The sequence below is a fragment of the Herpailurus yagouaroundi genome, unplaced genomic scaffold, assembly GCF_014898765.1.
Source record: "Herpailurus yagouaroundi ecotype Mexico unplaced genomic scaffold, PumYag 246, whole genome shotgun sequence".
In the NCBI taxonomy this organism is placed as follows: Eukaryota; Metazoa; Chordata; class Mammalia; order Carnivora; family Felidae; genus Herpailurus; species Herpailurus yagouaroundi.
Window position 1 is genome coordinate 2,746,609 of NW_024412463.1, and position 24,999 is coordinate 2,771,607.

Genomic DNA, 24,999 nt, shown 5'->3' on the forward strand with positions numbered 1-24,999 from the left:
ATTTTGAAATAAAAAACAAATGCCCCCCACAAAATAAAACCAAACTCGGAAAGTTCAACTTGTTTCAAGTTCAGTGACCAAGAGCCAGGGTGGGAGACAAATCTGAGAATATTTTCTGGAATTTATTGAATTTCAAGTACCCTGAGGAAGAAAATGGGTCTGTCAGGTTTGAGGCTACACAGCCGGGGGCTCTGGGTAAGTGGGTTTAGAAAATAGTTCTCACAGCGAATGGCCAGGGGGAGCTGAATTCTGATGTTCCGCTGTTCCTCCCCAGCACGGTACGTCTTCTCATGGTTGTGTTCTCAGAGCTTAGCACAATGACTAGCATAGAATCACCGTGCAATAGACAGGAGTAAGCATGAGAGGCTGGGTCAAACCCTTCAGTGTCAGGAATTCATCCAAATTTAAACCTGGTCACTGTTGGTACCAATATGCGACCAGAGCTCCCCTCCCCTCTGCCTTTTTTTTTTTTTTTTTTTAAAGATTTTACATTTAATTTTGTTTTGTTTTGTTTTTAAGTTTATATTTGAAAGAGAGAGAGAGAGAGAGAGAGAGGGAGAGCAGAGGAGGGGGCAGAGAGAGAGGGAGACACAGAATCCAAAGTGGGCTCCAGGTTCTGAGCTGTCAGCCCAGATGCCCCCCACGGGGCTCAAACTCACCAACGGTGAGATCATGACCTCAGACGAAGTCGGACGCTTAACTGACTGAGTCACCAGGCACCCCAAGATTTTAACTCTAAGTAATCTCTACACCCAACATGGGGCTCAAACTCACAACCTCAAGATCAAGAGTCACGTCTCCACCGACTGCGCCAGCCAGGCACCCCTCCATTTTTTTTTTTAAAGAATACTCTAAATATAAAGCTAGGAGGCCACTACTTTCTTTCCCCCTACAATTGCCAGCCCATCTCTCTTCCCAAATTGAATTTCTGGGTATATGTGAATCGGTATTGTGAGGATGGCCATTACGGGGAGGGAGAGAAATCTCTGTGCCTTCGCGATAAGGCCACTAAGTAGATCTAATGTCTGGGACAGAGCTGAAGCGGAGGATAACTTGGACCTAAAGGCATCCAATTTGGGGAGTTTTCCTTAACCTTTAACGCTAAGTTTATTCTCCATGCTAACTCTGGCACAGGAGCCCCAAGGTGTGCTCTGATAGGCTCAGTGTGAGCCCTTGCTCATCTCTGAACCAATCAGGGAGGCACTGTTGGTAGGAGACTGGAATAGAGGTCTCTAATTGGCTGATCTCTGGGTGAGTGGGTGGGGGAGACACAATAAGACACCTTGATTGGCAGTCTCCCCATGGTCCAGGTGGGGAGGGAGTTCTCCAAGGAAAGCAGAGTGGCCATGGAAGAAACCTTGCTGGAAGACAGGAGCAATCTATTGCCCAACCCCAGGGGCCATCAATCTCAGAGAATCACACGGACGTAAATGTCCTTCGTCCTTGCACAAATTGTGTGTGTGTGTGTGTGTGTGTGTGTGTTCACTTACTTTAATAACACTACATTTACCATGTTATCACCACGGAATGTAAATTCAGGTCAGACAAGAAAATTCCACAAGTGCAATAAAGCATTCTGAAATATACCAAAGTTTGTGTATAATGTCTGACCAAACCACCTTGCTGACAAATCACTAATCACTTCGATTATAGGTAATTTGTTCACATCTATGCTTCTTACAAAGAAACATAAACAAATTTCATACATTTAAAAAGTGTTTTCCATTTACCTTTGCGTTAGTCCTTAAGATACACATTCCCATTTCCAGATGACATTTAAAAATTATTCTAATACAACAGCAGCATAAATATAATTCTGCAGCTATAAAAAAAGCTGAACTGGGACCCATACTGAAGTTATTCTCATGTGTACACAGGATTCTGAAATAAATACTACTTCTAAGCAGCTGTCATCAGGTTTTTAGGTTTGGTTTAAACACACACACACACACACGTTCAGTTGTGGGCAAGCATATTCTATGCATTGCTCTGAAAGGGGTCGAAGAGCCCTAGAAACTGAAGTGCTTGACCAGGCTGCAAAACAGGCAGAAAAAAGTTAAATTACACAGGATTCCTACAGAACCTCCAAAGCACATGACAATCTGCAGCCACTGGGAGGAGTTCGGGATTGCCAAGTTGTTCTCTTTGCCACTCATTTCGTCAGAAGACTTTTTTTTTTTTTTAATTTTTTTTTTCAACATTTATTTTTATTTTTGGGACAGAGAGAGACAGAGCATGAACGGGGGAGGGGCAGAGAGAGAGGGAGACACAGAATTTGAAACAGGCTCCAGGCTCTGAGCCATCAGCCCAGAGCCTGACGCGGGGCTCGAACTCACGGACCGCGAGATCGTGACCTGGCTGAAGTCGGACGCTTAACCGACTGGCCACCCAGGCGCCCCTCGTCAGAAGACTTTAAGAAGATGCATGTTTTACCGCTAACGAGTACGTTTATAAGTGACGTGTTTCCTTTGGGCTAATGGGACTCCCCGGAATGACCCGGCTAACTAGGCATTAGTAATTTGGTTACCAGGCAAATTGAGCCTGCAAGAAAGGAAGACAATATTTAAATTCCCACGTTGTTGTCTGACCCACTCAAGCCATTTATTTTCAACATATAAACTCACCATGAGATGTACAGAGCAAGCACCACCAACAACACCAGGATGGCTTCTCTTTTTCTTTTTAAATGTTTTTTTTTTTTTTTTTGGAATGTTTATTTTTGAGAGAGAGAGAGAGAGAGAGAGACCGAGCATGAGCGGGGGAGGGGCAGAGAGCGAGGGAGACACAGAATCCGAAGCAGGCTCCAGGCTCTGAGCGGTCGGCACAGAGCCCAACGCGGGGGTTCGAACTCACAAACCGTGAGATCATGACCTGAGCTGAAGTCGGACGCCCAACCGACTGAGCCACCCAGGCGCCCCATGACAGCTTCTCTTTTCCCAAGGTTTAGGTTTTGCCCAGAATTCCTTACACATGGAATAGCCCATACCCAGAGTCATTGCTCCCACGACAAAGCCTTGGGCTGCCACGCGCACGTGGATCAGCTGAACAGACATTCTAGTACCTCCCCTGCTCTTCAATTGATATGGTCCATACGCAACAATTGCTGCAAAGCCTGCCATGCCGCCGGGAACAAACGGTGCCTCCCTAGCCTTTCGGATCCCTGATCATCATACGAAGAAAGAGAAACATCCGTGCCGGCGGACAAAGTGACTGAAGGATCTGCAACAACAGGAACTCTCAAGCTCCAACCGGTTTCCGTCCTTGCACAAAATTCTAAAAATGCTACCTCAGCTGCCCTGTGTTAACATAGTAAAGCAGACTCACCCAACAGGAGGCACTTCAGTGTCCGAGTACTTCTAGGTGATGGGCCTTCCTCTGCTTTAGTCCGGATGTGGCTTCTCAGGAGCTGGCAGCCTATGACCAAATGATGCATTTATTTACCTCCAAATCATACACGTCCGTTATTGATTTCAAAACAGTATATAACGTGAAGGCGCGACCTGATGACGGGGACCCAATCACTCTACAGATCCGTACTGAGTTCCCAGCAGCATACCAGACTCCTGCTTTTTGTTTGGAAGTAAACTCTGAACCCTACGTGGGGCTTGAACTCACGACCCCAAGATCAAGAGTCCCATGCTCGGGCACCTGGGTGGCTCAGCTGGTTCAGCGTCCGACTCTTGGTTTCGGCTCAGGTCACAGTCTCACGGCTGGGGGGTGAAAGCCCCGTGGGGGGCTCTGCGCTGACATCCGAGGAGGCTGCTCGGGACCCTTTCTTTCCCTTCCTCTCTGCCCCTCCCCAGGGGACTGCACGCACACGTGCTCCCTCCCCCCCCCAATAAATAAATAAAATAAAATAGGAGTCCCATGTTTTATTGACTAAGCCAGCCAGGAGCCCCTAGTATAAATTGTCTTCCGTACCCGGACTCTTGGCTGCTTTTCACTCCGGGTCCTCGTTTTAAAAGGTAGCTGCTACTACCCTTCCACCACTTGTGGTGCCTTTCAGTTAGGTAGCCACTGAGTTTTAAGGACGCTGCCTCTGGAGCGGGACACTGAGCAACTAAGACGCGTCCATGGCCCTTCCCCTTTGGGAGCAAGCAGCCTGTCTGGGAAGGCAGGACCGTCTCACGTGAACGGCAGAGCGGGAGTCCTTCCCGAAGGTGGACGCCAAGGGACATCTCAGCCACTCGCGAGCCTCTTTGAGCCTCTTCCCCGTTAGCAGACTGTTTTCCACTCATGCAGCTTCTTTGGGTTTCCAGAAAACAGCAGGACTGCTTCCCAAATCCCACAGGCATTCCCTTACGGTAACAGACTCCGGCAGAAAACAGATATCGGGCACCTGCTCTTTGTCATGCCTGGTCGTGAGCAAAGGGGGTGGGGGAGTGATCGAGGCCAACAAGGTGCTGACGTTCGGACGGGAAAGGACAACACACACACGCCCAGAAATAGAAACATAGCACATCAGGAAGTGATACGGTTCCCAGGAAAGACACGGCCAGGTAAGGGCGAGTGTGGGCCTTTTAAAATAGGTCTGAAGTGAAGTCTATTCACCTGCCCTCGAATGTGGGCTGGACCGAGAGCCCACATCTAACAGAATGTGGTAAAGCCGTGTGATGTGGTTTCCAAGGATACAGATTCTGCCTGGCCCTCTTTCGACGTCCTGGGACACTCACCCTTAGAATCCGGCTACCACACTGGGAGGAAACTCGGGCCACACGGAGAGGCTATGCTGAGGGTTCCAGGTGACAGCCAGCCTGTGAGTGAGAGGCCTTCAGGTGATCTCAGGCCTCAGCCTTTTTGCCTTCCAGCTGAGGTCCCAATCAGTGTGGAGAGAGAGAGAGAGAAGCCATTCCGCCCCGTGCCCTTTCTGAATCGGTGGCCCACGGAAACCAAGTGAGATGATAAATCATTACTACTGCTGTAAGCCATCAAGTTTGGGGATAATCTGTCACGCAATAAGGGATCATGAATGCAGGGGGAGGAGAGTGAAAGAAGGTGGAGGGTGGCAGGGGGTGACGGCTAAATAGGATGGTGGAGGGGCCAGCGGAGCAGAGACCTGAATGAAGTGGAGAGCGAGTGATGCAGATAGAGAAGAGCTTTCAAGGGACAAGAGCACGTGCAAAGGCCCTGTGGCAGGAACGTGCTTGTGGTTCTGGTTGGCATCGCTGGAGGGATGTGGGAGAGGCGGAGGGGTAGGGAGCAAAGCCAGAGAGATGGGACAGGTGTTGCAGATTATGTCAGACCAGGGATCAGAATTAAGCAGAGTGGCAGTGCCATCTGGGCCAAGGTTTCAGATGGTTATTTTGGCTGCTGCACAGAAAACAGTGACCAGTAGGGAAGCCCAGTGGTTACTTGCCCTTAGAGCGGTGGAGGGCTAGCACAGTGGAGGTGAGAAGTAGTGAGTCTCTGGATATCGCAAGGCAGTGCTGACAGGACTCACCTTTTGACTGGGTGCAGGGTAGGAGACAAGGGGAAGCTGGCAGGCCGACGAGCCTCCGACGGAGCCGGGATCCTGCTTGAAGTGCTCCAAGCGCGGTCCACGGGCCAGCGGCCCCAGCAACACCTGCATCATGTGGGTGCTTGCTCGAAGTGGGGACTCTCGGGCTCCAACACCACCTGCCGACATTTAACGGGATCCCCGGGTGGTCCCCGTGCACATCGCACTTTTGAGAAATGCTTTTCGAGGTTCCTGCTCACTCTTGGCTGCACGTTGGAAAAGGTCTGGAAAGCTTGTAAGAAACACCGCAATGCCTAGGATCGGGGGTGGAGGGGGTCGGCCCGGCAGTTTTCAAAGCTCTCCAGGTGGTTCTAATTCTTCGATTCTCCTCCAGCTCGTCAGCGAATTCTACTGGTTCCGCCACAAAAATACATCCCGTGTCTGACCACCTCTGATCCCCTCCGTCACTGCCACTTTTGTCCCGGATGCCATCATCCCCTACCTGGATGTCGGGATTTCACAGGCCCCCGGAATACCCAGTCAGGAGGGGGACCAGTACCTTAGGCCAGTGGCTCTCAAACCTCAGCGTTTCTCAGCAAGTGCGAAAATCACTCGGGGGGCGGGGGGGTTGTGCAAACGCTCACTGTTGGCCGGCACCCCCAGAGTCTCTGATTTAGTAAGTCGGGGGCGGGGACTGAGAATTTGCTTTTACGACAAGTTTACAGGTGCTGCTGACGCTGCTGGCCTGGGACCACATTTGGAGCACCACGGTGGAATAGTTTTGGGCAAGCACCGCTTCCGGCTGGAGCACGTGGAATGAATTACTATGTGAATTACTACGTGGAATCCGTACGCCCTTCTAAGACCTGACCCCGCAGAGCACTGCCTTGATCCATTTCCAGAAAGGTCTCCCCTGATCCAGATCAGGACAGGTGCTGCGTGAATTGAAATGAACTCATCTCTTCGTCTAGGTTGGCCGGGGTAGAAAAGGGAACTGTTTGGACGGGCAGGATTCAGACCAGGAGAAGTGAGGAGAAGGGAAGAAGGTGGCTTTTCCAGGACGCTTGGGATCCAAGCTCCAGGGGAAGCAATGGGGTGAAGAGTTGAATACCTGTGGTCCAAACAGAAAAACTCAAAACGAGACAGTTCACTTTGTCCTTGGCCGATACTTTCCAGCCTCACTGGGATCAAGACATAAGTACACTTGTGTATGAAATGTGCCTAACGAGTCAGAGTACCCAGGCTGGAAATTGGTTCACTACGTTCCATTAATAGAGTGGATTCATGGGTGCCTGGCTGGCTCAGTCCATAGAGCATGTGGCTCTTGATCTTGGGGTAGCAAGTACGAGCCCCGTGTTGGGTATAGAGATCACTTAAAAATAAAATCTTAAAAAGAATAAATAAATGAGAATGGATTCAAAATTACTTCTGGAATAATAGCACCCACTCTCACTTCCTTTTAGAAAAAAAATTTTTTTGTAAACATTTATTTTTGAGAGACAGAGACAGGGCATGAGCAGGAGAGGGGCGGAGAGGGAGACACAGAATCCGAAGCAGGCTCTGAGCTGTCGGCACAGAGCCTGACGCGGGGCTTGAACCCACGAACCGTGAGTTCATGACCTGAGCCGAAGTCAGACGCTTAACCGACTAAGCCACCCAGGCGCCCTGCCCACTCTCACTTCTGATAACATTTTGAAATTAACTCTTCCTTTTTGGGGATGTACGTTTCGATGTGTTTCAACACATATACCGATTTGTGTAACCACCATTACCATCAGAACGGCCCCAGCACCCCAAAGGACTACTTTGTGCTACCCCTTTCCAGTCACACCCTCCTCCCAGCCCTAAGCTGGGACTGTAAACCTGAGTCTACACTGGGGAGAAGTGAACGGAGCCGTGAAGATCAAAGACACGTGGGCTCAGAGACTCAACAGATCAAGAGAGAGACGTTACCGTAACCTAAGCACCTACAGGTGCAGCCTGGAGTGCTGGTTGAGAAGGGCTCTGAGGCACCTAGGGACAGGTGAAGAGTGTGGCGATCGATTAGTGATGTCTCTCACGGTCACAGGCTGGTGGTGAGGGGTCCACGTGCTGGCTGGTATTGTTAGGGTCAGGGCTGGATTGCCTACCACAGGAGCATGGGGAAGGGCCCAGGGAATGAAAGAGAGAAACCCCAAGCCCAAACCGGGCACCCACGTGTGTTGTGTATTAGATCTGAGGTACTCCACCTTTGTTTACACCGTTTTTCTTTCATTGTGCTCGGAGACATCAGAAAGCATGGCTTCCTCATAAATGCATAAAATCTTGGGGAGACAGAATTAAAGTAGAAGAAAAACCGGGTAAGTTATGTCCATCTGGGTATTTATATAAGTGCTTAAAACCCCAGATTGATTACAATTCGGAGCTATCCCAGAGGGCCTCAAACACAACAATACTGAAAGGAAGCGAGTTAATCATCAAAGAGAAAACTAGGAAACAACTTGATGACCCAGCAGTAGGAGACCGTGGGCTGTCCAGAGGAGAGCCGTCTACAAAGAGGCACCGGGAGGGAATTTTGGGGGCTGACGGAACTCTTCTGAATCCTAATTGTGTGGTGGTCACACAACTCTCAGAGTGCGTCAAAACTCATAGAATGTAGACACATGTGCAAAGTGGATAATAAAAGAAACCCCTAAAGTCTGTTTAAATATGATGCTATAGAACTTTGTCAAAATGGGGAACACCCACCTCTGGGTGTAGGCAAGATGACTGACAATAATATGCAGATGAACATTTGAATTGTATTAGTTATGTATTTCTATTCATTCCTATTAGAAGAATGTATAGCTAGTTCATCAAGCCCACACTTTCGAGAAGACAACTGCACAACGTTAGGCTAAGAAAAAAAATGTGAGTTGCTTTAAAGGAAACGATTAAGTATCTGTACAGCCATTAAACACATAAGCAAAATTTAGATTGGGATACGGGAATAAGGCTGGGAAAACACTGTTCAAAGGCTCTGCCCTCGTGGCATTCACATTGTAGCAGATGCAGAAAAACACGTTAGGGATCCGCAAAGAATTTCGCGCAGTCACAAAAAATTTGAAAAATGGGTTACAGAACATATATTCAGAATGATGTCAATTTTATAAAAGAAGTGAGCAGTCATGCAGAGGAAACTAAATGAAAGACATTCAATGTTAACACCACCTATCTGGAAAAAGAGTTGTGGTTTTTGGGGGGTTTTTTTAGTTCTATTTTTTTTTTAAGTTTTTATTTAACTAATTTCTACACCCAACGCGGGGCTCGAATGCACGATCCCAAGATCAAGACTCACATGGTCTTCCGACTGAGCCCACCAGGCACCTTGGAAAAATAGTTTTGAAGATACATTATTTGCATTTCTTTTTGTCCTTATGGCAGCAAAGACAGAGCCAAATTATGTGTGTTAAGTCCCTTGACATCTTTCCCTTATGTATGGTTATGCTACCAACTAAATATACAGTTAGTTCCGTTAATTTTTTATTCTCTTTTCAAGTTTTGGGGATTGCTTTCTTTTTTTTTAATTAAAGAATTTTTTTTTAATGTTTGTTTTTGAGACGGAGACAGAGTGCGAGTGGGGGAGGGGCGGCGAGAGAGGGAGACACAGAATCGGAAACAGGCTCCAGGCTCTGAGCTGTCAGCACAGAGCCCAACACGGGGCTGGAACTCACGGACCGCGAGATCATGACCTGAGCCGAAGTCGGACGCTTAACCGACTGAGCCACCCAGGCGCCCCCGTGATTTTTTTCACGTAGGCAGACAAGTATATGTATTTGTGTCTTGCCCCCCGTCCAAGACGGTGAGCAGCAAAAGAAGCAGACACACTTCTGCCGGCCTTTCCCGCAGGGCAGTGTGCTTTGGGGACCCCTCTGTGGTGGGGAACACAAACAGATATTCCTCGTTCCTGTGGAGCCTTGGTCGTGTGGAGGCACCGTGGTTAATGGATCCTGTCCGCTGGTGATGACTGGGTCCCTTTCAAAGATGGAGGAAAACCTTCCTGGAGACCCAGGCAGATTTGTTGTCCTGTCTCACCGGCTAGAATGATGTCAAGCCCAGAACTGTACTCACTGCCCAACAGGACACGCAGGACCACCATTCCTCTTTGGGGATACGGCTCCCCAGGAGGAGGTGGGCCTGGGAGCTGGGAGGCACCAGCCTGCTTCCCTCTTGGGCCTCAGTTTCCTCAAGTGCATAAGAAAGGGTTTGAAAGAGAGCAGTCTTTCCAAGCTCCTGCTTGTACTCACCTGTGAATCCCCTTGTACAATTACTTAATATTTTCTTTTATGCTATCTCTATTTGGACTCCCTTTTTTCCATCTAGCCTCATCCTCGCAAATAATACCTGTAAGGTGGTCTTAATTGGCTTGTTGTATTTTTGTTGTCTTATAAAAATTGTTATATTTTTCTTGTCTTCCTTCCTTTTTCTTTCTTTCTTTCTTTCTTTCTTTCTTTCTTTCCTTCCTTCCTCTTTCTTTCTTTCTTTCTTTCTTTCCTTCCTTCCCCTTTCTTTCTTTCTTTCTTTCTTTCTTTCTTTCTTTCCTTCCTTCCTTCCTTCCTTTCTTTCTTTCTTTCTTTCTTTCCTTCCTTCCTTTCTCTTTCTTTTTTTCTTTCCTTCCTTCCTTCCTTCCTTCCTTCCTTCCTTCCTTCCTTCCTCTTTCTTTCTTTCTTTCTTTCTTTCTTTCTTTCTTTCTTTCTTTCTTTTTCTTTCTTTCTTTCTTCCTTTCTTCAATTTAAGTAGGCTTCACACCCCAAGTGGGGCTTGAACTCACAACCCTGAGATCAAGACCTGAGCAGAGATGAAGAGTCAGATCCTCAACCCACTGAGCCACCCAGGTGCCCCTTGTTATATATTTTTCTAAAAGCCATTAAAATATATACATAATTATTTCAGTAAAAACGGTTTATCAGTATACTACCTAAAATTATCTCAGTTGTACCACTAGTAAAATGTGTACTGCCATTTAGGAATTACTGAAATAAATCGACTTTAGGATTCCTTTCAAAAATCCACTGTCCCAGGATTTTTTATTGCATGGCGAAAGAAAAAAAAAAGAATGTGCTGAAAACAAAATAAGATTAGGAAAAATATCACTGAAAATGCAACGTGATGGGGCACCTGGCTGGCTCTGTGGGAGGAACAGCAGTTCTTGATGTTGGGGTCGTGAGTTCAAGCCCCATATTGGGTGTAGAGATGAATAAATCAAATAAATAAACTTTAGAAAAATGCAGCGTGCTATACTGGATTGAGTCCTGGAACAGGAAGCAGAACATCAGTGGGAAATGGATGCAATCGTAATGAACTGCAGAGTTGAGTCAATAGTATTTTACTCAAGTTAATTTCTCAATTTTGACAAATGTACCATTGTATGTAAGATGTTACGATTAGGGGAAAGTGAGTGAAGAGTGTGTGAGATCTCTTGGGGCGCCTGGGTGGCTCAGTCGGTTAAGTGTCTGACTCTTGGTTTCCGCTCGTGGTCATGATCTCACGGTTTTGTGAGTTCGAGCCCCACATGGGGCTCTGCACCGGCAGCGAGGAGCCTGCTGGGGCTTCTCTCCCTCTCCCTCTTTCTCTGCCCCTCCCCCACTCACGCTGTCTCTGTCTCTCTCAAAATAAATAAGTAAACTTAGAAAAAAAAAAAAGACTATGGGAGAACCCTCAATTCTATCTTTGCAATTTTCCTGTGAAATTAAAATTATTCCCAAATAAGAAATACATTTTATTTTGTTATTTTAAAAAAACTTTTTAAAAATGTTTATTTATTTTTGACAGAGAGAGAGAGAGAGAGAGAGAGAGACAGAGCACGAGAGGGGGAGGGGCAGAGAGAGAGGGAGACCCAGAATCCGAAGCAGGCTCCAGGCTCTGAACTGTCAGCACAGAGCCCGACGCGGGGCTTGAACTCACAAACCGCGACCTGAGCCAAAGGCGGACGCTCAACCGACTGAGCCACCCAGGCGCCCCAGAAATACATTTTAAAAAGATCAGTTCTAAAGTTGGAACGATCTTTCAGCTTTTAAGTATCTGTTACTGCCCTTAACGATAGTCGCTGACATGACTACCTGTGGAATTTCTATAAACAGCTTTGGGATTAGGCAAGTATTGAAGTGTTCAGGTAGCTCCAAAACAGATAATAGAGATTCTCAGATGGAGAAAAGGTGATCTGGACGTTTTCTCCCCCTTTAGCATTCTAAAAAAAAAAAAAAAAAAGCTTCACCGTGACCTTGAGACATTCTCCTTCGGGTACCATGAGATTCAGGGCCCTGGCACCACAGGACGCGCCCACGAACCAATCCATGCATATGGATCAGGGGCCAGATAGCCTACTTGTGTTTCCAGAAATCTGGGGGGCACCACTTCCCAAGGAGAGGATGTAGCCTCTTTGAAATTTGACTCTTGAAAAGTCGGGCTGCTGGACATTCACAAGGAAGAAAGGAAAGTGCAGGTCAGTAAGACTTGCTGAAAATAAAACACGCATTAGCATAGAGAATTCCCCATAACCAAGATTAATGCCTTTTTAAGCCAAACTAGAGCACAGAGGTATATCTTTTAGGCTCATTGCCACTAGCAGATTGCAGAGAAAAAGAAAGACAGGCTTGGGGGCGGGGGTTGGACAAGACCCACGTACAGAACCGCAAAGAACAGGAGTGAAAAGAAATAACCCTGGAGTTATGCAGAGAATTTAATCAGCACGGGGCTCGGGTTTATTAGGCATGTATTTGAAATTTAAATATGTTCTGGGGAAAAAAAAATTAAAAAAAAAAAATTTTAAATATGTTCTGGGGACAATGCCTTTTGACGGCGTGGCCAGGAGCTTGCCCAATTGGAGTCTCGCAAGTTTATTAAGAGGAAGGTGTGCTCAAACAAAAAATAACAGGGTAAGGGCTCCCCCTTCTTGGACAGCCACATGGAAAAGACTTCTGTGGAATCCCAACTCTTTACCCGACACACCCTGTGTCTAGGACTGTATTTACTCAGCAGGCACCCTTTCTCCCCTTTAAAATTTTTATTTGTGATTAGCAGTTACTCATTGCACAGCTATTTAGGGAGATGTTAATATCCTTGCATATGGTGCTTTTCCTCAGAACTGCAATACTGATGTCTCTCTTCGTTTCTGATGCTTCTGTTTGGGTAATATTTTGGCATTAAAAATATGCACTCAGAAGAACTGGCGAGTGGAGATATTCCCAGAGACATTAATATTTCAAATCAACGGTGCACTGGTTTAAAAAGCTTTCTGATGATGCCCCTTACCTGTTCATAACCCTTTCAACGTATGACGTTGTAGTTAGGCAGGTAGAATCTGGAATATGATTGTCTGGACCCAAACCCACATCCAAACCCTCCTCCAGCTTGATCTTGGCCAAGTCGCTTAACACTCTGTGCCTCAATTCTTCATTTATAAACTGGGGGTAATAGCACTGCCCACCTTGTTGGGTTGTTTTAAGGATGTGCATGCGCATAACATATGCATGCGTGTAAGTGTGTGCATATACATACCGCATAGATCACATTACATATGCATGTGTATATACAGCAGGTACAGTTGTATGCACAGCATGTTGAGAAAATTCTCAATCGATGGGAGCTACGGTTGTTTCGGCTTTTCTTAGTTGGTACCATTGAGGCTCTGCTGTGCTCCCGTATTCCCCAGAGCTGGTCTGGCCACGGGAGACCGGAAGAGCGTGGGATGAAGGCAGCCAGGGGGGAGACCACAGAGAAGTGTGGCTGGAGAAAAAGAGGGCTAGAGGTCCAGGCTCAGAGCCAGCCCTTCTCCTGAAGCCTGGCAAACCCCTCGCCCCAGAGCTGGTCTGTCAGCTGATCCATTATCTCATCCTCTCACGGACTGTCCCAAGACCATTTATTGCAACCACGACTGACCTTCCCATCACTCCCACCTGGGACGACTCGGGCCAGTAGCTCAGATGGACCTCAATCCTTAGCGATGGTCCTCTTTTGGCTGGCACAGCATCTAAGGACAAAGCAGAGAAGGCAATGTTAATGATAGTTCACTTTGACGACAATGAAACATGACGACAAATGTTGTCGATACTACCCAAAGCAATCTACATATTCGACGCGGTCCCTATCAAAATAACACGAGCATTCCTCACAGAGCTAGAATAAAGAATCCTAAAATTTGTATGGAACCAGGAAAGACCCCGAATAGCCAATGCAATCTTGAAAAAGAAAACCAAAGCTGGAGGCATTGCAATTCCGGACCTCAAGCTATACTACAAAGCTGTAATCATCAAGACAGTATGGTACTGTCACAAGAACAGACACTCAGCTCAATGGAACAGAATAGAGAACCCAGAAATGGACCCACAAACGTATGGCCGACTCATCTTTGACAAAGCAGGCAAGAATATCCAATGGAATAGAGACAGTCTCTTCAGCAAGTGGTGCTGGGAAAACTGGACAGCGACACGCAGAAGAATGAACCTGGACCCCATTCTTACCCCAGACACAAAAATAAACTCAAAATGGATGAGAGACCTCAATGTAAGACGGGAAGCCATCAAAATCCTCGAGGAGAGAGCAGGCAACAATCTCTTTGACCTTGGCTGCAGCAAATTCTTATTTGACATGTCTCCGGAGGCAAGGGAAACAAAAGTGAAAATGAACTATTGGGACCTCATCAAGATAAAAAGTTTCTGCACAGCGAAGGAAATAATCAGCAAAACTAAAAGGCAAACGAGATATCAGATAAAGGGTTAGTATCCAAAATCTATAGAACTTGTCAAACTCAACACACCCCAAAATGAATTATCCAGTGAAGAAATCGGCAAAAGACACGAATAGACGCTTCTCCAAAGAAGACATCCAGATGGCTAACAGAAACATGAAAAAATGCTCCACATCACTCATCATCAGGGAAAGACAAATCAAAACCACCATGAGATAGCACCTCACACCTGTCAGGATGGCTCACATTCACAACTCCGGCAACAACAGATGTTGGTGAGGATGGGGAGAAAGAGGATCTCTTTTGCACTGCTGGTGGGAATGCAAACTGGTGCAGCCACTCTGGAAAACAGTATGGAGGTTCCTCAAGAAATTAAAAATAGAACTACCCCATGATCCAGCAATTGCACTACTAGGTATTTACCCAAGGGATACGGGAGTGCTGTTTTGAACGGACACATGCACCCCATGTTTAAAGCAGTGCCATCGACAATAGCCAAAGTATGGAAAGAGCCCAAATGTCCATTGATGGATGAATGGATAAAGAAGATGTGGTATATATATCCAATGGAGTATTACTCGGCAATCAAAAAGAGTGAGATCTTCCCATTTGCAATTACGTGTATGGAACTGGTGGGTATTATGCGAAATTAGTCAGAGAAAGACAAATATCATATGACTTCACTCATATGAGGACTTTATGACACAAATGAACATAAGGGAAGGGGAATAAAAATAATGTAAAAACAGGGAGGGGGACAAAACATAAGAGACTTTTTTTTTTTTTTTAATTTTTTTTTCAACGTTTATTTTTATTTTTGGGACAGAGAGAGACAGAGCATGAACGGGGGAGGGGCAGAGAGAGAGGGAGACTCAGAATCGGAAACAGGCTCCAGGCTCTGAGCCATCAGCCCAGAGCCCGACGCGGGGCTCGAACTCACGGACCGAGAGATCGTGACCTGGCTGAAGTCGGACGCTTAACCGACTGCGCCACCCAGGCGCCCCCATAAGAGACTTTTAAATACAACAAACTGAGGGGCGCTGGAGGGGCTGTGGGTGGGGGGATGGGCTAAACGGGCAAGAGGCATGAACGGGGGGGGGCACCTGTTGGGATGAGTACCGGCTGTTGTATGTAGGGGATGAATCACTGGATTCTACTCCTGAACTCATTATTGCACTGTACGTTAACTAACTTGGATGTAAATTAAAAAAAACCAACCTGCCCCCCCCCCCCCCAAAACCCACGGCTGTTAATTCAGCAAGATAATACTGTAGGGAAGGCAAAACTCTACCTCTTAGGGTCTCTGGCTTGGTCTGAGGATAAAGTTGAGACAAGGCAGATTAACAGGAGAAACCCAGATTTTATTTAATAATTATTTTTCACAGAGACACGGGAGTCTTGGGGAGGCTTTGCCCTGATCTGCCCCACGCGGTTGTCCCCACGCTGTGCTGCTCTTCTTAGGCGTATGGTTATGTCTCCCATTAAAAACAGAACGGGGGCACTTGGGTGGCTCAGGGGGTCAAGCGTTGGATTCTTGGTTTTAGCTCAGGCCTTGATCTCGTGGTTCCTGGGATCAAGCCCCGCATCGGGCTCTGCACTGTCAGCTTGGGATTTGGTCTGCCCGTCCCCCGTTCACTCTCGCGCGCGCACACGTGAGTGTCTTTGCGACGTGGAGCCAGCTTTCCCCCCGAGTGACAGATCCGAGAGAGAGGCAGGCTGGTAGCCACGTTGACTTTTTTTTCTTTTTTAAGTAGAATACCTCATTTTATTCACATTTATTGTGGCAACTGGCCTCACCCGATTCATATCATGTCCCTTATTTCTAATATATACATACACGTTTTTTTTTTTCCCCGTCATTGAGATAAATTCACATACCATCAAATTCACCCTTTTAAAGTTCACCATCCAGGGGCGCCCGGGGGGGCTCCGTCGGTTGAGCGTCGGACTTGGACTCGGGTCACCATCTCGCGGTTCGTGAGTGCGAGCCCCGCGCCGGGCTCTGTGCTGACCGCTGGGAGCCTGGAGCCCGCTTCGGATTCTGTGTCTCCCTCGCTCTCTGCCCCTCCCCCGCTTGTGCTCTGTCCCTCTCGTCTCTCAAAATAAATAAACGTAAAAAAGAAAAGTACACTATTTGGTGTTGTTTTAGCATATTCACCAAGTTGCAAAATCATCACTGCTAATTCCAGACACACGTCTTTTATGACCTTGTCTCCGAGTCACAGACCTACATTTCTGCCATATCCTGTTGGTTAACAGGCCAGACCTATTCAGGGTGGCAGGCAGGGATGATTGGGACCGTCTGGGAGGATGGGTAGCACAGCGCTTAGTAGAATTGGAATCAATGAATGCGTGAATGACTTTGTTAACCGAAGGGGAATGAAGCCAGACATTGAAGAGACCAACCCACCTTGTTAAACCCGATGGCCAGTTAATTCTCGGAGCTCGTCTTTCCGATCCTGCGACATAGCATCCAATGAGCATGTGACATAATGCATCCTCCTCGAAACACTGTCTGGGCTTCCAGGACATGGCATTTGCCCGGTTTGCCTCCCAGTTCACAAGCCACTCCTGTGTGTCTCATGCTGGTTCTCCCTCATCGTCCTGCCCTTGTCGGGCTGCCGGGCCCAGAGCTCAGTCCTGGGACTTTCTGTCCTCCGTTGACACCCACTCCTTTCATGGTCTCATCCAGCCTCTAAGGCTGGAAACGTCATCTGTCCATCAGCAAGGCGCCAGCTCACTCACACCTGTCCCCGAACTCCGGGCTCAGGTAGCCACTGCCTCTGGGCACCTCCTCGTAGGCCCAGAGAAGCTCTCAAAGTAACGCGTTTGAGACCAAACAGCTGGTGTCCCTCACACCGGCCGTTCTTACACGATCCTCCAGTTTGGCTCAAGGCAACGCTATCTGGCCACTCGGCAAGAAAACAGGGGACTTCCTCGACTCCTTCCTTTCTCTGCCGTGCCCATGCAATCCACCCATCCATTTCCTCCTTCACCATGTTTACACTCTGACCAGCCTCTCCCTCTCCATTGCTCCCATCCCGCTCAAGTACAGTGTTGGCCTCCTAGCGGCTCTCCTGCAACTCCTTCTGATCCCTCCCCGACGTTGTTCTACGCAGAGCAGGCAGAAGGGTCCTGTGAAGATTCGGGGCGGTGACATGGCCCTGACATGCCCAAGTCAGGAAAAGCCATTTCCGCGGTACTCCCGGAGCTCTCTCCCCGCCCGCTCCACCAGCCATATCAACCTCCTCGCGCCACCAGTGCCCCAGGCATGATCCCACCTCTGGGCCTTTGCACTGGTGAGTCCCTCAGTCTGGAACATTTTCTGCCAGATACCTCCATGCCTCCCTCCCTCCCTTGTTCTGCTCATCTTTCCCAATACCTTCTCTGTGACCTTCGCCGACCACCGGATATAAAATGGCAGACCCTACTCCTCACTCCGGGTTCCCCTGTCTACGATTTCAATCCATAGCTTGTCCGGCTAACAGGTTACACCTTCTACTTGGACTATTTTGAGTCTTGTCTGCGTCCCCTCCCTCACCGCCACATCGTGAGCGCTGTGAGATCAGGGACTTTGCTTCATTTGCTGCTCTAGCATACGGTATCTAGCACCTGGTGGGGCTCAACCATTTTTGTTGGATGACTAGTATCTGTCCACTTGACTACTATCTATTTCACCTTCTAGAAGAGTCCAAGGAAGGCACTGTGTCTGTTTCTGCTTCATCCTGCACCTGGTAGCATAATGGTTGTTCAAAACGTTTTGTTGGGTGACCCTCCATGGCCCTTTAAGGGTTTCTGCTGCCCTCCCTGTAGCAGAAGTGAGAGCGGCCGACTACATTGGCCCAGCTGGTTACCTGTAGCCATGTGAGCGAGCAAGCCGACTGTGGCCAGACCTGCCCATTTGTCCAAAGAACCAGTGATCTGAATTCTTTTTTTTTTTTTTTTTTTTTTTTTGAGAGAGAGAGAGAGACAGAATGAGTGGGGGAGGGCAGAGAGAGAGGAGAGAGAGAATCCTAAGCAGGTTCCTCACTATCAGTGCAGAGCCCAATTTGGGGCTCGAACTCACGAACCGTGAGATCACGACCTGAGCAACAATCCAGAGTCAGATGCTTCACCGACTGAGCCACCCAGGTGCAACCCCCTTGGCGATCTGAATTCTTATGGGAATGCACCGAAGTTTTAAACGTTAGCAAGTGATTTAACATGTTCACCAATCAGCTCTGGTTTTCTTCGTGACACCTCCCGCCGGCCCCAGCGCTTAGTGGCTTAATACAACCACCACGCGTGGGGCTCATCCCATCCAGGGCGGCTCAGCTGACCTCTCCAGATCAAATCATCCTTCCAGGGGACACAGGTTAGAATCTACACTGCCAGCAAGTAGAGAGGGCTTTTGTACCGAAGGAGGAAAACTCCTCCATCCCAGAAAAGGGTGGCATGAAATTAAGGTGACAAGGGAAAAGAGAGTCATGGGCCACCGGCTGAATAATTCAGCTTAATCCCCAGGAAGTGATTATCAAAGCATTAGGAAGGTGTTGGTGTGGACATGGCTGAAATAGCCTGGCAGGATGGAAACAAATTCATGTTGCAGGTGACAGGCCCCAGGGCAGCCCGTTCTGGATGCAATAATGACTGTATTACATGACGGGGGATAAATAGCAATGGATACAGTGAACCAGAGCCCCCAAAGTAGGAGGAGCCCACGCTTTGTGAGGCTATCAGGCTCACCAGTCACTTCCATTTTCTGAGACTCTCTGTATATATACATTCTATATATACACAGAATAATTTATATACATTCTGTATAAACTGTACACAGAATATGTAATATATTCAGCATATACAATACAGGATATTCTGTATATATAATATATAATCATAATTATATATTAACATAACAACAATATACATTGTATTAGATACATGATATATTCTGTATAGATACAGAAAACATTAAAATATAGTTATTGCACCTCAACTGTGTGATATGCAATACTGTAGAATATTTTATTTTATTATATTTATGTATGTATTTACTCTTTCAAGCAAGCCTCACGCCCAGCGCAGAGCCTGCCATGGGGCTTGAACTCACCACCCGAAGATCAAGACCTGAGCTGAGATCAAGAGTCAAATGTTGAGGGGCGCCTGGGGGGCTCAGTCCGTTAAGCGTCCGACTTCAGCTCAGGTCATGATTTCATGGTTCGTGAGTTTGAGCCCTGCACTGGGCTCGATGCTGTCAGTGGAGCGTGCTTTGGATCCTCTGTCTCCCTCTCTCTGCCCCTCCCCTGCTCTCTCTCTGTCAAAAATAAATAAGCTTAAAAACAAAAGTGATGCTTAAGCGAGTCATCCAAGTGCCCCATGATACTGTAAAATATTTTAAATGTATATAAAATACACACACACACACATATAAGTTTATATATGTATATGTTATAAATGATAACTTTTACCAGACTTCCCCCCACAAAAAGGAAAAAAAGAATCCTAAAAAGCAATGCAATATAATTGTGCTAGTCAGAAGATAATTAAAAAACACACATTTATCTATGCTGTGTACTGTGGTCCAGCGATGAGACACAAGTTAAAAGTTGTATGAAATCTTCCTGAAGGTAGATTATTAAAATTTTTTTAATGTTTATTTATTTTAAAAAAATTTTTTTAACATTTATTTATTTTTGAGACAGAGAGAGACAGAGCATGAACGGGGGAGGGTCAGAGAGAGAGGGAGACACAGAATCGGAAGTGGGCTCCAGGCTCTGAGCCGTCAGCCCAGAGCCCGACGTGGGGCTCGAACTCATGGACCGCGAGATCGTGACCTGAGCTGAAGTCGGACGCTTAACCGACTGCGCCACCCAGGCGCCCCAATGTTTATTTATTTTTAAGAGACAGAGAGACAGAGTGTGAGCAGGCGAGGGGCAGACAGAGAGGGAGACACAGAATCCAAAGCAGGCTCCAGGCTCTGAGCTGTCAGCACAGAGCCTGATGTGGGGCTTGAACCCACGAACCATAAGATTATGACCTCAGCCAAAGCCGGACGCTTAACCGACTGAGCCCCCCAGGCATCCCCTGAAGGTAGATTATTGAACAGGATTACTGGTCTGGGTTCTTCAGAAACACTAATGTCATGGGGGAAAAAAGGGTGGGGTGGGAGTGACGGGTATGCTGGATTGTAGAAGGGACACAGGACATACAACGACCGCATGTAATGCACGGTCCTTGATGGAATCCTGGCATGGATAAATCAACCATAAAGGATATTTCGGGGAAAACTGTGATCGTAGTTTAAAAACTTCCCTATTGGTTGAGAGACACAACCTGAGGGATTCAGGGACAAAAGTCAGGAGGTCTGTCATCTGAAACACTTGAGGGAGAAGAAATGTTAGATGCAAATACGGCGAGCTGACAATGATCATTGCATCCGGACCTCTGGTGTGTGCGTCTGGATACGAACTCTGTACTTTTCTGCATATTTGCAAGTGTTCCTAATGAAAAGGAAAAAAGAAAGCTTGGGAGCTGTGAGGAATATTACGGAATACATTTGTGTTTGATATATTCATGTGTAGTACAAACGAGGGTGTTCAAGAGAGCATAGGAGCATTTTGAGGGCGAGAGGTGTATAGGGCGCACTGGCCTCTGTGTTCCCCATGCTTCTCTGTGACTCGAGTGAGACCTCATTTGAAGATAATGTCAACAGTCCACATTTTAGACTCTTTGTAAACGTAAGGACAGGGCGGGATGGCTTCCTTTATCTCCCCGTGAGAGCAACTGGTGGTTATTGTCTTTTTCCTCCTTCGTTTTATTCTGATAAAGATTATTCCAGAACATAGATATTCCAACGCCCCCGGGGACCCACCCAACTTCTTCTCATAAGTCCTCTGTTTACTTTTCAAAATAGGAGAGGGAAGGTGAGTTTGGAGATAAGGGATGCGGCTGATTAACGAGTTAACCCATTTCTGTTGGTTCAAGGGATCAAATTTCACTGTATTATCTGTAATGTGAATAGTTAACTTTCTGGGTGGAGGCTTCCATAAGGGAGATAAATTAAGAGAGTAAAAGTATAACCATAGCTTTCTTTTTCCCCCCTCTCCCTGCCTGTCTCCCAAGTTTTCTAGTTGCGCTCTGAAATTTAATATTTTCAGCTATGACTTCATACTGAAGCTTGGGAAGACAGTACTGGTCGTGAATGCACGTGACACACAGGCACCAAATGAATTTCCTTTTTGATGAAGGAATGTCTGAAGTATCCGAGTCCACGAATGCAACATTTTACAGGCTTCTATACAACGAAATACAAGAGTGTAGGATCAAACATTCCAGTTTATCACGCAGATCTGGGATTGCCATTTATCTAGAACAGCCTCAAGTTTCAGAATGCAAACGGAGTATCTTCCAACACGAAAAAAATTCCAGAACGCTTCCAAGAATGGCCTTATTCTCACATTTGCCAAAACTCACCCATGGGGGAAAAAAAAGAACCCTGGTTATGAGCATTGGCCAAGGAAGTTAATGCTGACAATTTTAATTCTCAAGGAACTTTGAGAGCTGAGGCAAAGGGATGGAATTAAACCCAGAGAAGACTGTATTGATTAAAAATCTAAATGTCTGACCTATCTCTGTTTATCTGCCTTCAGCAGGCAGGCAGGTTAGTCCTGTCAGTCAAGAGAGCATGGCCGAACTTAGAGCAACACTGCTTTTAAACGCACGCTCTAATGAGATTCCATGGAACACACGTCTACGTATTTTCCATGTGGGATAAAAATCAAACAGTAATAGTTACCAGCCTGATAGTGCATTCCTTAAGGATTCACAAAACCTTCACTCTGCTAATGGCAAAACTCAAACATGGCAGAAGCAGAAAGAAACCCACGTCCAGAAGTGATTCTTTCCAGCGCAGCTAACGCCTGGCAGTCAATTGACATTGTAGGTGCCTGTTACGCAGTAAACACGGAGACGGGCAAACTCAGGCCCGTGGGCCAGATGCGGCCCTCCCCCTACTCTTGGAGATAAAGTTGACTGGCATACAGCCAAACCCATTCCTTTATGTATTTATCGTCCAGGTCTCCTTACAAGTTGCAAAGGCAGAGTTGAGCAGTTAGGTCAAGGACAATCTGTTCGGCAAAGCCTGAAATATTTACGATGTGACCTTTTAGATATTAATGCCGTGAATGTTGGAACGAGGCAGGCCCGGATCCAGGATCCAGCCCTGCCTAGCTGTATGACCTTCGGCACAGTCCTTAAGATCTTTAAGTCTTTCTGCCTTTTAAAGGAGGCCAATAAGAACAATAATAGCTAAGTTTACTGAGTGTTTACAATGTGTCCGGCCATGTTCTAGGTGCCTTGAATGTAGTAATTCATTTAAGCCCACAACCACCCTATGAAAAACATGGCCGTCCCCAGCGTATAGGTTAGAAGCCAAAACCACAGAGAGGTAAAGTAATTCGCCTAAGCTTGCACAGCCAGGAGATAGGGGAGCTATCACCTCACATGGTAATTCTAAGGGAGGTCAGGCAAGCACCCAGGGTGATTAATTACCCCAATGCTGGAATATAGCAAGGCCTCAAAAAGTGACAGCTGTGGTTATTATTACATTTGAATATAAGCCATCAGAAATGAGTACATTAGTTCGGAGCTGACTCTCATAACCTCAAACTTCATGGAGCGTTTAACTGACAGATCCAAGAGGAGCTAACGCCATGTGAGAAAGGTGTTTATCGTTCTGGGGAAGGTGATAGACTATGCAGTTTGTTTCCCTCAGTCACCGGAGCGTCAGTTTTTCAAACAGGATTGTGATGCTTTGAGATCGTCCAGAAAGTATCACAACTAACAATTCCATTAAAAATAAGAAGGAGGCAATGGCGCCCGGGTGGCTCAGTCGGTTAAGTGGTGAAGTGTCTGACTCTTGATAGCCGCTCAGGTCTTGATCTCAGGATTGTGAGTTCAAGCCCAGCCCAGCATTGGGTGTAGAGCCTACCAAAAAAAAAAAAAAAAAAAAAAAAGAAGGAGGCACAGGAAGAGGAAGAGGAGGAGGAAGAAGGAGAAGAAGTTGTCTCATGAACTCATGAAAATGGGAACAGGAGCTCAGTGTGTACTTCACAACTATGGTTTATGGTTGGCCGGTCAGTTACCGTCCTTCGTTCATAAGCCACAACACACACACACACACACACACACACGCACACTGAATTAAATTGGATTTGTAGCTCATTTACTTTCTTTGCAACTACACAAGTCACATATTTGTTGTAGAAAATAAATAATAGGGAATAGAAAAACCATCACCCATCATCTCATCTTCTTGAAATAACCACCTTTAACATGCTGGCATTCTAGTTTACACACACACACACACACACACACACGCGTGCGCGCACATCCCTTCCTGCTGGAACGGCAGAAACTGTTTCAACAGGTCACGATATAAAGCATTGAAATGAATGATGGTAGAACCGTGTTCCTGGAGGGCAGGTGGAGAGAAGACGGTCACTCTGTCCTCCGTGTGGCTGTACTCTCATCTTTTTTTTCACCAAGCCTGACTCTCTCTTGAGGAAAAACCCAATGAAGATCAGTTTTTATGTTAAAAGATGTAATGGTTACAGTGAATTCAGAGCCAACATTTAAAGCACCCATACCGGTGCCAAAGATCTCCCTTCCAAAGGCGGAGTAGCCAGCATAAACCCACATACACTCCTTGGTGATCTAGAAAAGTCCGTCATTTGCTCAGTTTTCCCCAGGAGACGGAGTGGTTATTCAGGCAGTGTCCGCACAATTTCAAAACAACTTGTCAATTTGGTAAGGGGGGAAAAATACCATCTAGTCAGTTGAGGAAAGCTATCAACCATTTGTCATGTAATCCAAACAAATGGTTGACTAAGTAAATCTACTTTTTAATTAGTTACGCTTATATTGCACAGACACTGTGTCACGTAAGACTTTTGGTAGCAAAACAAAAGACTGTGAAGATTTTAAAGGAGATCTTCCCAGGTCATCTTCTTTGGAACCCACCCGGGCTGAAAAAATGCTGTTGTGTGTTTACCTAAGTCCATGATTATTGAGAAAGAAGAAATAAAACGTCTATAGGTGTAGGAATCTTTCTGGGCAAACCAGAAAAGAAAAAAAGAAGCTGACGGCTTTTCAACATAATGTTCAGGTACAACCAAACTGGCCCCTCAGGAACAAATCATGCAAATATAACCAAATTTAATGTATATTTGAAATAACAAAACAAAACTGAAAGGAAAATCTACTATGAAGGTAGCAGGTAGCTATTTCTTGAGCAATCTTTGTTTTCTTTTTGCTTCTAGGTGAGTTCTGATTTTCTTACAATGATCGTATAGATTATAACCACCTATGAAAGGAAAAAATAACAAAAACAAAAACAAGAATGAAACATAAAATAAAGGCCGAGGAGGTAGACTCACACCAAGGTGCTAAAGATAAGATGAGGTACAGACTTCTACACCTGGGCAAGTAAGGTTATTGTCTTTCCTTATCTTTAACACCTTCCTTAGCATTTTGTTTTGTGTTCAAAGAAAAGACTCAAGAACAGAGGCTACACTATCATTGAGTGAATGATCATAGAGATAATCAAGCATCAGATCAACACATGCCAGGTCAGGGTGTCTGAAATTCTAACCCTCTGTGTGCTTACATGATCACACTTGGGAACCAAAATTATACTGTTTATCTATCTATCTACCCATCCCTCTAGCATCCACCCATATCTATCCACCCATCCATCCATCCATCCATCTATCCATCCATCCATCCATCTATCCATCCATCCGTCTATCCATCCATCCATCCATCCATCCATCCATCTATCCATCCATCCATCTGTTCATCCATCCATCCATCCATCTAT

The 24,999-nt window shown here is 46.4% G+C and overlaps 1 pseudogene; it reads right to left on the reverse strand.

Annotated features, from left to right (window-relative positions):
• Positions 1-2,870: 2,870 nt before the first annotated feature.
• LOC121019920 (uncharacterized) lies at positions 2,871-5,626 on the reverse strand (annotated as a pseudogene).
• Positions 5,627-24,999: the final 19,373 nt, after the last annotated feature.